At 38.4% G+C, this 14,188-nt stretch overlaps 1 protein-coding gene across 8 annotated transcripts in view; it reads right to left on the bottom strand.

Annotated features, from left to right (window-relative positions):
• Positions 1-14,188, bottom strand: part of LOC105694061 (venom acid phosphatase Acph-1-like) — a 76,052-nt gene that overhangs the window by 13,383 nt on the left and 48,481 nt on the right. For 5 of the 8 annotated variants that reach the window (XR_007278192.1, XR_007278188.1, XR_007278189.1 and 2 more), the window contains one exon: positions 1,456-1,557. The gene's annotated coding sequence lies outside the window, so the exon portion shown is untranslated. Of the gene's footprint in view, positions 1-1,455; positions 1,558-8,015; positions 8,224-11,345; positions 11,468-14,188 lie in introns of those variants that run through there. The other 3 variants (XM_048654560.1, XM_048654562.1, XR_007278190.1) reach the window with 2 other exon arrangements.

The following is a 14,188-nucleotide window of genomic DNA, read 5'->3' as shown; positions in this document are numbered from 1 at the left end:
TTGCATTCCGATGGTTAAAATATGGTAATTGAATACAGATGAAAATCAGACGGACGATTTTCCAGAACCACAAAGATCAAGGTTCTCTAATTGTTACCGGTTTCCGTCTCCCCGAGTTTCTGTAAATATTAAATGTATATAACGCGATCGCGACGATTATTCGCGAATAAAAAAGTTCAGCTGTTCAGTCTACAGTTGAGATTATTACACATTTATATATATAATAAAGAAATTCCCAGTGAGCCTTCTGTTTTGGTCATAAAATAATATTAAACATGAAATTCGCAGTTTCTTACTTTATTCCGGCGGAGCTTTTAGCAACTGGGTATGATACTAATACGCGCGGGGAGCTTACCGCTGCATGATTTATACAAAGAGATAACACTTTAACAGGGAAAGAACCCTTATACCCATCCCTCGGGATATGAAGTATCTATATATACGATATAGCCTTACTTTTTGGAGAATGAGAAAAGACCAAAGTTCCTACGAAAATTTTGACGTCGCTGTATATTTAATTTGTCCTATAAAAGCGTGAAAATTCAACGATTTTTCATCCGATGGTACGTACGAACCGAACGACAGAGATATTCGTCAATCCCTTTCCAAAAACGTTCTGAGATTTTTATTTCAAGAATTATTCCTTTTATCGTGTTCGCGGAAACGAACCGGCTCACCTCATCCCTGGGGATGAATTTCTTCACGGGTTTAAGAGAATGAGGATATGCAATAAATAGAAAAAATATTTTCATACCTCGTTAACCCGGTGCCCGTATATTTTGCACGTTATACATACCCTACATAGATATACATGAAATATGTTTCGATACGGCGTGACAAGTTGCGAGTGTTTATTTCGTAGTCTGATCACGTCGTCGTAGGATAGTGCTGGAGAGACGCGAAAGTGACCGTACTTTAGAAGTTATAGCTTACGAAATCTCTCTCTTTTTTTTTTTTTTACCCTCCCTTACATTTTTTCTTTTCTTATTTTTATTCTTCTGTTCTCAAATTTTTTTTCCACCTCCGTCTCAGAGTCGCTTCTCTACCGGTGAATGTGATATATCTGAATGCATGTTTTGTACCTTCAGTTATCGTCCGAGAATATTGCAAAGGACGTTCCTGAAAGGACGAAAATATGTATAATGTCCAGGTGCCGTGAGATTTTGAAAGCGTGTTGAAGTTGCATTGAAATTTTTAGGAGAAATAGTGTTTGCTTATATAAATAACACGTATGTACGTATTATACATATATGTATGGTATATCACATAGAATAGTGTACGGTTTAAAGGGATGTTGGTAATTACTTTTGTTTCAAAGGAAGTTGCAGCACGCAGAGAGAAGAGAAACCAGACCGTACGGTTTCATTCTACAGAATTTTAATTAGCCACAGCAGGACTACGAGAATACGAGAATAGGTGTATATACATACTATATACCGTGTTATATAGACATACCTGTATAGGTATGTACGGAAAACACCCAAGTACATCATCCTGCTCCACGCGACCTGAACTCTACTCGTGTCACCAAATTAAAAATTCCACCTTCTCCAAGAACTGGAACAAAAAGGGAAGAAGGAAATTTAAAAGAAGATTCCAAGCAAAAAAAATTTATGAAATAAAACAATTACTCCATCGTTGAATTAAAAAACCTCCCGGCAAATTGATAGCTCTGATACGATGCCCTTATTTTCGTAAATATTTTTTTAATGATAAATAAAATTTTGTGAGTACAGTTATTTCGACTTTGATATATCCACCCTGATTGCAGCGTGGTGAACTGCTGATTTTTCCTTTCTACCTTTTTAGGATCTACCTATATTTCTTATTATTATCCGTTTTTTTTCTCCCTTCTTTCGTTTCCTTTTTTTTTTTTGCGATCGAATACAGGGCTATAATATATCCCTTACCGAAAGACCCTGCTCGTATTCGATGTATAGAAGGATTATTAGGAGCGTAGTAGTAGAACCTTGTAGTGTAGGGGTGGATTTCTCTATTACGGGGGGTGACTTTTATTGCTACTCAAGCCTGGCTATCCGGGCGGTCTCGATACCTACCACCGCCCTCTACTTTTTTTTTTATTTCTTTTTTTTTTTTTCTCTTTATATTCCTACTCCAGCAGCAGCCCATAACTGAATCCGATATTATTATATTTCCGTCTTTCTTACAAAGATCTTTGGCCACCCGACCCGCCGATATTACACCATTTGTAAAAAAGGAAAAAGAAAAGGAAAATCTTTCGAACCACCGCGCGCAATTTATGCTATATATTATACGTATGAGTATAAAATTCATAAATCAAGTCTACCCGACTTATTACCCGGTTCTTTGTACTGCCCTTTTCTTAAAAAACGTCCAGACATAAAAATTTTTCAAAATTATCGTTGGATAACCGGTAAATTTCGTCGTGAACGTCGGCATGACAATTTGAGCTTTTTCTCAATAAGTGAATTCGCACGTCCGTCGTTCCGAAGCGTCATGCCGAAGAAAAGAAAAAGAGGAGGAATATTCTGATTGTACACAAACCGTGTTCATAAGTGGAGCGTGTGAACATTGCGCGATTCGATTTAGGTTCGCGCAAAATATCTCTGCTCGAATTTACGGCAGCGTCACGGCAGAGGTGGGGGGATCGCATCGGCCGGCCACGATCTGTTATGATCCACGGCGTGTTTACCGAAAATATCAGAATCTATCTGTCGATAATATCGTAGAAACCACGACCGATGTTGTTATTTTGTTCAGAGAAATGACACGGTGAATTAAATTGGATAGGATGATCTCCGTCGATGACAGAGTAAACACTTGCCATTGATGCATTCGAAATGAGTGCTGTAAGAAAAGGACAATAAACGAGACGCATCAAGGATAATAATTGCATGCTAACTTCTAACTCCTTCAGACTGTCAACGCGTCTCGTTTATCGTTAAATCATCGTTGAATGGCTGTGTCAGTTTCGTGAGGTAAACACGCCGTGGATCATAACAGATCGTGGCCGGTCGATGCGATCCCCCCACCTCCGCTGTGACGCTGCTGTAAATTCGACCAGAGATATTTTGCGCGAACCTGAATCAAATCGCGCAATGTTTACACGCTCCACTTATGAACACGGTTTGTGTACATCTCCGAAAGCAGAGGGTTCGAGCTTCAATTCGCTTTCAATTGCATTGATCTGAGTGCATTTTTCAAAAAGTTACGAGCGTTTGAAAACTGACCATATTTTCGCAAAAGTTCTGTCGAACGCACAAAACCCACTTTGAACGGATTGATGAATGAGCAGCGGTAGCCTATCGGCGTTTTACTACGAATACCTTCGCTACTATGCGGAAGTACTAAAGTACTACGTTCACCCCTTCTTCTACGAATACCGTAGTAGAGGGGTTACCGAAAAGGGTTACAAAATGTAGGTCAGTGGGCTAGTTCCGTTATGGCAGCTTAAAATTCGTAATACAGACGAATTTTTGACAAAAATGACCTTAAAAAAAAAAAAATGTACATCCGTACGAGTTCGGCAAATCTTCGAGTATGTAATGGATATGGGTACATAATGGGTATATATGTACACGCACATGCTATGTAGTTAGTAATGTAGATAGGGTATTTTTTTGAAAAGTTATACGACGGAGGGCAATTTTTTCTTTTTCACGTTTACAACGTCGAGTATATGAGGGTTGATCCTCGGTGGTCAAACAAGGGTAATCTTTTTTTTACATCTTCTTTCCTTCTTTTTATCTCTGATTCCATTCTATTTTATTTTATTACAACTTTTTTTCTCAAATTTTTTTTTTCTTCCATTTTTTTATTTTTATAGAATGAAATTACGATCCATGAGGGACTCTGAGGGAATCTGTTGGCGACCTCTCTTTGGCTTGTCCCTTGGGAAGTAGCTCCTCCTTATTTAAACACGTCCCAGTACTCCCACAGGACTCTCTACATCCCGATCTTACTTTTACTATACCTATCTACTACCTACTACCTTATTTTCTTCCACGCTAGTCTTTCCGAATAAAATCTTCGCCTATAGAATTCTACCTCTCTGCCTTCGGGCTGCTCCCGATACGTTTAAAAAAATTACACTTGCATGCGTATGACCTGTGTGTGTACATTTATATCCATTGAGGTGTGAGCCAGGGGGAAAAAACCCAACAGCAGAAAGAAATCGTTAAAAAACGATTCATGAGAATTGGAAAACATGTTTCACCTTATGAGCTACAGCTAGAGCTTTTTTTTTTTGCAAATTTAAGGACTTGGATTCCTACATACATGGGGTGAGATGTGAACTAATAATCACGCGTGTACAATATCCAGGCAATATACAGGTATACATTGCACGTACCTCAGAGTTCAGCGGCAAGGGTCATGTGTACAGGTATCTATATTGTGTCTAGTTTCTAGCGTCCAATATCTTGGCCGTGTCATCTAGTGTATTATGCATGTATAGCCGCATGTATCACATGTGCATATACATGTATGTAACTATGTACATCGATATACATAGGTATACACCCTGTCCCGTAGTATGGAATGTATACAGATATACGTATGTAATGTACCGTTGAATATACGGTGTGTAGGACTCCCCGGGGATAAGATCCTTCCCATAGGACCTAAGGCTACGCTTTCCTCTCTGTATATTATAATACGGATTCCCAGCTTTCGTATATCCTATACAACGCTCTTCTCGTTCGAGCTTACTCGCGTTTCACAGAACCACCACCACCACCACCACCACCACCACCACCACCACCATTGCCACACCACTACGAAATGCACCACCGCTAGTCATACTACTTTTAGCCAAAGCTGCGTCTTTGTGCGTCACATCGAATATACGATAATTGAAAATTTCATAACTCCGCAATTAAACGAACTATATTTTATTTTAGTCAGCGTCAACGTCGAATCTCTTCGAATTTTTGAACACGATACAGTTGTAAAAATGAAGAAAGAAAGAATAAAAATACGAGAACCTCAATCTCCGTGATAACTTTCTACAATTCCAAAATCCCTGAGGGTGCAGTCCTTTGCCTCGGTAAGATAGTTATAATACATCGCATATACGATTTCTCATTCGGATGCAAAGTCCATATCGCATGGCTTTACACACTTTTGTAAAGAGGAGCGGAAAATTGAGTGGCTATGACGATCACGTGGGGAATTGGAAGTCGAATATACGTATGAGTATATCTATTCGACAAAATTATTCACAAGATAGTTGGGTGCAGCGCTTGTGAGTGGTATACCGGAGTGCTGTGCGCACCTCGATATTCAAAGCGTGCTTGCATTAGAGGGGGCGGGGGGGAGGTAGATGAGAAGAGTGGTCGTGACGAGTTTGAATAAAAGGCTAAGAGCGAATTCGCCAATAAACGCAAAAAAAAATAAAAAAAAATAAAAAAAAACAGAGATCGTCATCATTGTCCTCTCCGCGACGTTATACACATATTTCTTCCAATCATTGCTTGAAGTGAAATTTTTTATTCCAAATCCGCGCGAAGAAATCAAATTTTATTTCTCAACGATCGACCGATATCGTGGAGGAGAATTAAACTTTCTTCGTTCAAGCTATCCCTTGCCGCTACACACCTTGATTCAATAATTCAAAAGTTTCCAGAGCGAAATTTTTGTACCCTCATGACGCGGTCCAATGGTTAGATAAGTTCACCGGGGTTCTCTCTGTAGTCGTACGGTTAAAAATTTTTTTTTTTTTTTTTCATTCAAAAAATAATGGTGAAAGCGTCGAGAGTTTCCCCATGGGAATATAGCCCTGCCAAATAACCCGCCCAAACTCGTACTTATTTGCGACCTTTGTTTCACGCTTTTCATAGTTTTTCTTCGTTTTTTTATAATCACCTCGCAGATTTCATAGCCGGAGAAATTAACTAGTTTTTTCTGTTGGTTGAATGGGTTTTTGTTTTCTTACTTTTCCTAGTTTCAGAAGTTCCAGCTTTCGATCATTGCAGGGATAAGGATAGGTATCGTGATCTAAAATTATGCCGATCAGCGCCGAGATTATCTCGATTAAATAAATTAATTCGAATAATAATCAAGGTAATAGGTATAAACGGTGAGCTACATCATCATGCGGGGCTATCGGGGAGATTTTCTTAGCGCAGGGGTCTAATTTTCATCTTCAAGATAATTAATATAACAGTCCGGGTGTAGCGTGAAAAATGATGAAACGTTTACCCTGAGCAGGGCAAGCGGCTAATCCGCCTTATTATATATCATTCCCATATAATCTCGGCCGCAATAATATCTCAGGAAAATATATATGTATGATATAATATATGTATAATATTATATTTTATTATACACAGCGAAGCGTAAACAAACCGGACATCAGGGATGAAAGGTACGGGATATATAATACGAGGGGAATTCGCGAGCCCGACGACAGGAAATTTGATGAGGGCGTTGCGAAACAAAAGTATATAAAAAAAAAAAAAAAAGTGGAGAACTTTGTGTTACTGGGATACTCGGACGCGTTGGTATAACGTGTACGTAATGTAATAATAAATGACGTATCATGTGTGTATAAAAGAAAGTTGTCTACAGAAAAAGAGAAAAAATAAAAAAATAAAATAAAAAAAAAGGATAAGACAAAAATGCGACCGCTTTATTCAAGCTTGTTTCAACGTTGGTCATACATACCTACCTAACTATGTAAGACTTTTGTGTCCACCTTCTCTTTATCCGAGCTTATAAAGTTTCCCTTGTAAGAAAATGTGCCTTGATAAAGACGACGTTGGAATACGAGAATTTCTTTTCTAAGGGATTTTTATACTCACGAGTTGGACACCGTCCAGCGACTAGATGTTTCCGAATGTTTTTGATGCCAAAGACTAGCGAAGCTTTTCAAACCTTCGGTTCGGACCAAAGTCACCTTTACAAACTCTCTATGACGCTGGTGAACTGCATTCCTCCAAGAAAAGAGACTTTACTTCAACTTAAAATAGTGGAATTCCTTGAAACTTTTTCAGCCTTTTTTTTTGTTTCATACACATTACCTACAAACTAGGACGACGATATGTCGAGCTTTATTTTTTCAGCTTATTTCTGACTCCGAAATCGCTTCTTTCTCAAAAAATAATTGAGGTACTGAAAAAAAAAAAAATTAATTCCTCACGTGATTCGAGAGAAAGAATTTAACTTTCGACTTTTTTCAGCGAATTTTTTTTTTTTTTTTCGGCTTCGCACGATTCAATGATTGACGATAATTTTTTTCCATGATTCAAAGAGCGTTTTTACTGTTTTTTAACGTACTACACGCTTGATCTTTTCCATCGGAATGCAATTCCACGAGGAATCAGCCGTCTTCAATCTTTTATAGGTGAAAGTAGTCTAGCTAGGCACTCTGTTGGTCGTAACAGTTTTATGCCCTCACGGAGCTTACAGAAGTCAGTATACCTATACACCTACGACAGGGGGTTGTTCTTAGCTTTTATTTTTGCACGTAATACTAGCGAAGTTAAACAGTGGTGTTGGGTATATTCTCACCCTGCTTTTATACGGTATAGAATGGCTTTAGAATCACGTGACTCGTTTACAGCGATGCTAATTGCAACGGTTCGAAACAATAGAACAAAATGAGCTCTGGTTCGAAATAGAATAAGAGAAAACTAATTTTAGTGTGTACAAAATTGCGTGCTCCAAGTTTCCAGTCCATTCTCATTTTAATTATTCAATATTCAAGTTCCATAGGTATTTCGGGTACAACCCTGATTTTCGCGTGTATCTCTATTTTCGTTTATTTTATATTTTCGAAGTATAAAATAAAAAAGAAAAACTCGTATGGCGTATCCGCGACGCGGCATTTCGAATGTGATCCGAGGGTGGTGTTGATACCGATAGTCGTCGACCTTTCGTATATATTTTCTTCAACTGACAGTCGACGTGAGTTTTGATTCCTCTCTGGGGAATATTTTCATATTACGACGAAATTGAACACTTGTCAGAAATATGACATCTGCAGTGGCCGAAAATTCTCAGGAGAAAAAGGAAAAAAATATACGTGTGTATAGAAGAAATGTCATTTTATTTGAGTTATCCAACGTACATCAGACGAATCAAATACTCCGGGAAATCGTCACTGAGATTTTCACGGATAATTCTTTCGTTCATTTCATTCGTTAATTTTTTTTTTTGCTTCACTTTCACGATAATCTTGAACGATGTGTTGAATCTCCTTAGGATTTTCTTAGGTGCTTTTCCACTCGCTCCTGTATCCTGATTTTATACAACGAACAAAAATCAAATACCACAAACGTTGATACTGCAATATTTCAAGTTCGTCAGGTAAAACGCTCGCGACTTCGGTGACGAATTAAAACTCACTTGACAAAAAAAAAAAAAAAAACTCAGAAGCACAGCACAGCAAAAACAAAAGGAAACGAAAAAAAAACAACCTCCATAAATAGAATGAACGTGAAAACGGAAAAATTGTTAAAAGTATAAATGGTCCAGTCTCTGCACAAAGTGTGAAGTTGAACAAATGGTACACAAGCAGTGAGTGAGCTCGGTAAACGTGACCAGTCGCGAAATTACACAAGGAAGGAAGGGTGGGGGTTGACGGGGGTGTAGGTATTGTGGACGGTAGCAGCAGGAGGCTAGTCGTTTATAGGGTGTTCGAATACAGGGAGTCAAAAGGCCCGGATGACTTGGCCTGCACTCAACCGAATCCGCACGGACGCGAGAACAGCGGCATCAGGGTAAAGAGAGAGAAGACCGAAGCGGAATAAAAGGGGCGAGAAAGGGGGGCTAAAGTTGAAGGGATGGTTAGGGAGGAAAGGGAAGAGAGGGAGCACAAGAGCTACCGCGAATGCGGGGGTTGTTTTAGTTCCATTGGGGTGAAATTGTGTGTGAATCCAGTTGTCTGCATTCAGCTTTCGACCGACATTATATATATATATATATATATATATATATGCTACGTATACGTACGGTAGAGTCACGGCGGAAAAGAAAGCGACGAGGTATGGCAAAACGGTAAAAAACGGTAGCGATGAAAACGCCAAAAAAGAAAATTTTAAATTAGAAAAAAAAAAAATAAGAAAAACGATCAAGAACGAAGAAAGAAGAATAAAAAAGCGTCGGGCACGTATTCGGAGGTGTGTAACAGCACATCTCCGTACGTTACACGAAGATATAGCAAAGAATAAGACTTCGTTCGATTCGGAGTCTACCGAAACTATGCAGAAATCATTGAATTTGCGTGAGCCGAGCGAGTCAGCTCTACCAAAAATTCGTTATCTTCGTACACGGAGTAGAAACAAAAAATGATGTGCATGCTGTGTGCATATAATGAATGTAACGGAGATGACGTTATTACAGTAATACCTAGGTAGAAATTTCCCCGAAGAGGTAATTATGAGGATATTCTGGAGGGATGCATCGGATAGAATTTCTTTGTATTTTCTTGTCCATACTTTTGCATGTAATATATATGTATATGTGCACATGGAATATTTTGCCAGAGATATTACGGTCCCGACAAAGTACTGGCTGTCTGGGCAACCCCGGGCTTAATTTCGAACTTATCAAGATCCCTGAGAAACTTGATCGTCTTGTTATTAACGTTGCATATAGTTATTAAAGATGTATAGAGTTCCAAGTACCTTGGAAGACGTTGTTATAACCATGCATATACGTATGTGTATTCAAAGTAGATGAGAAAAGATGAAAATTCTGTGCAGCTTACACATCGTGTGTATAGAATCCGCATTGTAACATGCTATTATTATTTTTCATATTTATATGGAAATCAGGTACGATTATACCGCACATAATGTATATCTTGCGGGGGTCCGAAAAGCCAAAGAAAACCGAGGACTAAAAGGAACGAGAAAAAACCAAGCTCAATTTCGAAACAAAAGAAAAATTAAAAGGACTACACGGCGATGAAGAAAAAATACAAAAAATAAAATAATAAAAAAGAAATTATTATTTCCGTTTTATTCCAGTTGAGCTCGGTGGAAGCTTTCGCAAGCCTTTTAAGATCCGTAAACCGGGGCGCGCTTTTGAGCTTTCCAAACGTAACAATACGATGCAAATAAGGACTTTAATGGTGGGTGGTGTAATTTTTTTTTTTTTTTTTTCACTTCTTTTTCTTTTTTTACAGCCTTACACCATCGAGCTATCCAACCTCAGTCCCGGCTAACTATCGGTTGTTACGTGCACACGCATGTATGTATTTGATATATATTTTTTACATAGGTATACGAAGGATACGGGTGTAGGGTATCTACGTACATACACCTATACGGTTATGCCTGGAGAATATTTTACGAGAAGGGATGGGTGGAGTTTAGTGTGAAACTGTGAGACCGCCATGTTTAAGGCGCGAGCTAGTCATTCGTCTCCTTCATAGCTGCTATTTCTACTCGGCTTTTGTTTCACGCAAATGGCCGTGCAAATGTCTCTTGTTTATATAACGTAGTGTAGGTGAAACGCGAGTCTTGTGTGCACCGTCTCTCATACCTTGAAATTTCGCGACTCTCGTCAACCTTCGCTAAACGGTGATAAAACCCTGGGCTATTATTCAACTGTCTTCATTCAAGAAATATATATACATCGCGTACATAGATAGAGATATATATTACACAATATATTTTCATACATATATATAATATATGTGTATATATACATGCAACAAAGCTGGTCGCGAATCGAGCAGCTTTTTTTTCGTCACCTTCAACGAGTTGTGCTTTTGAAACTGACGTATTATGCACCGGGACTTTGCGTTTCTTATGTATTTCATACGGTTTTTATACACATGGATATATAGCTTCGAGAAATGGTTCTTCAAAACTTCGGTAAATTACAGTCGTTTTCAGCTACCGCGAGAGACTCACTCCTCACCGCCGACCGTATATTCGCGAATCGTAGACTAAACATGTATCATACATACGTGTGTACTTTGCGTTTTATCATAACTCGACTATTTTATATTCAAATATTATAGGAAGCAATAAAACTCTCTGTATACCTTTGTATCGCCGTGTTATTATTTCAACGATCTTCAAACAACCTGCAATTTCCCAACGCTTCTCTCAACGAGAAAATCACGGTCATCATAGCCGTGTGCATAAGGTATCCGCGGTACGTATTTCGAATATAAATTTTCAGCAGCTCGCGAAGAAGAGGACTTTTGCGTACATGGTGTACTCGGAAATAAAAAAAAAATGTTCGCATTTTAAAAAACATCCCAGAAGACGAATAAAAATAAAACCCATGAAAGAGTACCGGCAAACTTATTTTTTTTCCCCCTCCCATGACGATTATACACTGGAATTAAAAACGCGAAGTTTTCATGTTGAAAAAAAAGAACAGAATCCGCGTTCTGAAATTACCTTTTTGTCTATTTCTTTCTTCGCATCCCGTTCGCACTAGCTGCAGCTATAGAAGATAGAGTAGTATTCCGTAAGGGTATAAGATCAGCGATACACATGCTGCACTGGATGATCCCCTTCAGCTGGAAGTTTCGGCTGAGTCAAGAGCCATCTTATTATTCCTTTGGTTTGACTTCCGGTAAACCTTAACGTAGGCTTCCGAGCACGTTCTCACCACAAACAAGCTATACCACCATTGGATTCCCCATACATACCCTAAAACTTATAACCACCCTTGGTACATAGAACTGAATAATACGCAGCGTACGGGTATTATTCCATCAATCTCAAATTTAACGAAAAATTTCATTTTTACACGTTATAAATCTCTCGCAAACAACGTTTATATAGAGGACTCCATTTCACAATCCCATATTTCATTCGTTTCCGTACTTTATATAATCTGGATATACGTATGCGAATTAAAAAAAAAAAAAAGGGAAAAGGAGAAAAAGAATCGAATAAAAGTAGATGATAAAGCTTCTTAACAGCGTCATGATATGGTAATTTTTTAAATCCACTTATGATTAATTGAAATATCAGAATCGCTCGCCTCATTTCCCCGCATGATGAGTGGTAATTTCCGAGTCCCGTTTTTTAGTTCCAATCTTTTTTTCGCTGCAAAATTTTCGCGACTTTGACCGAACATTAATTTCTCCTCCGTTTTTTCTCTCGATTATTTGTTTTTTTTTTTACGCGTAACGATAACGGGCTTTTTGAAGCGTGAGTGTGCAGCGTTGCAGAGTGAAAACGATGGGATAAGGTGGGCGTAATAATTATATATCTGATATATTTGAAAAGTTTGGTAATTTTGGAGGACTTATGTTGTTCCGAGTGTTTTCGGCTACTTCCGATATTATATCTGTTTGAAAACTGTTATTAATGGGATGCAATGCCGAATGATTCAAGTATCAGAAGCGCACGGGGTCCTTTTAAAGGAGGTTATCCTGGTATTTGTGATACGACAGCTTCCTGCACGTAATTCACCAAAGCCTTCGACAACGTCGTTAGCGTTATATTTCCCCATTCTCCGTTCCCCTACCAACAAAACTTTCTTCTCTCAACGAACCGAAACTTCACCCCCGTCCCCATAAATACCTAGCGATGATTTCGTGTCAAGAATAAAGTTCAACTTTGCATTCACTTTTTCTCTTTTTTTTAATATCCTTATCTTTTTCCAACGAAATTAGAATCCATCATTGCATTTTTCCACTTATTTGTATTTTATGATTTTGACAAAGTGAATATTCAACGAATCTACGGAGCTAGAAAAATGCGTGAACTTGTCGACGGAAAACTAGAAGAAAAACCAACTGCAAATGATGAAATGAGAAGGACGGAAAATCTTTTGTTGGGGGTGAAGAAAATGAGAAGAAACGAATCGAGTATAAAGGTAGAGTGCAGGCGTACAGAAGGAAAAAGTAATTTCTTTCTATCTATCTCGATCTCTTTTGGATTCGAAATTCCAGTTTCCGTTCAGATGACAAAATAACGTTTTTCCGGTGGTTCTTCCGCAGTACACGTTGAACCGTTAGCAACATCAGGAATGAAATAGAGGGGCGGTGGTAAAGGAGAGAAATTTCGGCGTTACCAACTTTTCAGGGTGCAGAAACGGCCGTAGGGGAGAAGGTTGAGGAGGGGGATGAAATGGGGAAAAGGCGAAAAATGGAGGCTGGGGAGTTGAAAGATGGGAATAAAAAAAGAGAAAAGAAGACGTTGTATGGAGAGAAGAAAGGGAAGGGGGTTGTAAAAACTAGTAATTCGCATGGGGTCCATAAAAATGTTTATCACGACCAATAAAAACCCTCCTTCTTCTCCTTCTATTCCCCCTTTTTCGTCTGCAAACTCTGGTTTACCCAACGCCACGTATATATACCTATACATATAACCGTCTGCAGTCACCCACCTGCAACTTCGAGCCAGTCGCGTCGCGAAAAAGAGGGTTCTAATCTTAACGACGCCACGTTGATAAACTCCCTTTTCCTCACTTCGCCTCGCCTCGTTATTCTATTGTTCCTATACTTTTAAGCACGATTTTTAGTCTTCAAAATCCACATGTATAATGTACGTACGTTGTAGCTAGGTATTAACTTCTCGCGTTTTATACGGAAGTAAAAAATTTTTAAATCCGCGTACGCGAACGTGAGAAGAAATTTCCTGAACACAGTTCTCTTGTACTCGAAAGACGAGCTATATTTTTAATCGTATAATTTATCAAATTATTCAAGAGAAAAAAAAGAATGGAAATATTATTATAAGTCATAAATATACATTCACTTTTTTAGGGCGCAGAAATCGTTAGTCCTGCGCCATTTTTTTTTTTTTTTTTTTCTACTCATGCACGGTCTTTTATTTCATTTTGCTTTTTCTCATTACTGACTTTTTAACCTGATTTCACATCTCATTGTCTCGCGCTACGTATCAAAGTTGGAAAAGGTACACAAGGTGGATCTGAATTTTAATACGATCTAACTCAGGTAACAACGTTTCGCATCTCTTTCGTAAGGTTGCTACAGATGTACTCAACGTGAAGATATTGCTTCGTGGAATTTATCTTTTGCATTTTTTCGTCTTTTTTCAGTTTGTTCCCGCCCCTAAATTTACTCCCTCTACTTTCTTTGTCTTTCCATCCACCTCTTCCGTTTATTCGGATTTTGAAAGTGAGAAATTTTAAGATGTAACACTGATTCCTGATTAGCTAATAGTTGGGAGGAAAAAATTGTTGGTCGATGAATGAAGGATAAAGATGATTAAAAAAAAATGTAAATGAGTATGAATTTTAGTGATTTTTGGTTCTGCGCGAT

Source organism: Athalia rosae, chromosome 4 (assembly GCF_917208135.1).
Source record: "Athalia rosae chromosome 4, iyAthRosa1.1, whole genome shotgun sequence".
NCBI lineage: Eukaryota > Metazoa > Arthropoda > Insecta > Hymenoptera > Athaliidae > Athalia > Athalia rosae.
The sequence above is the reverse complement of the archived record's forward strand: the minus strand, read 5'-3'. Positions and strand labels throughout refer to the sequence as shown.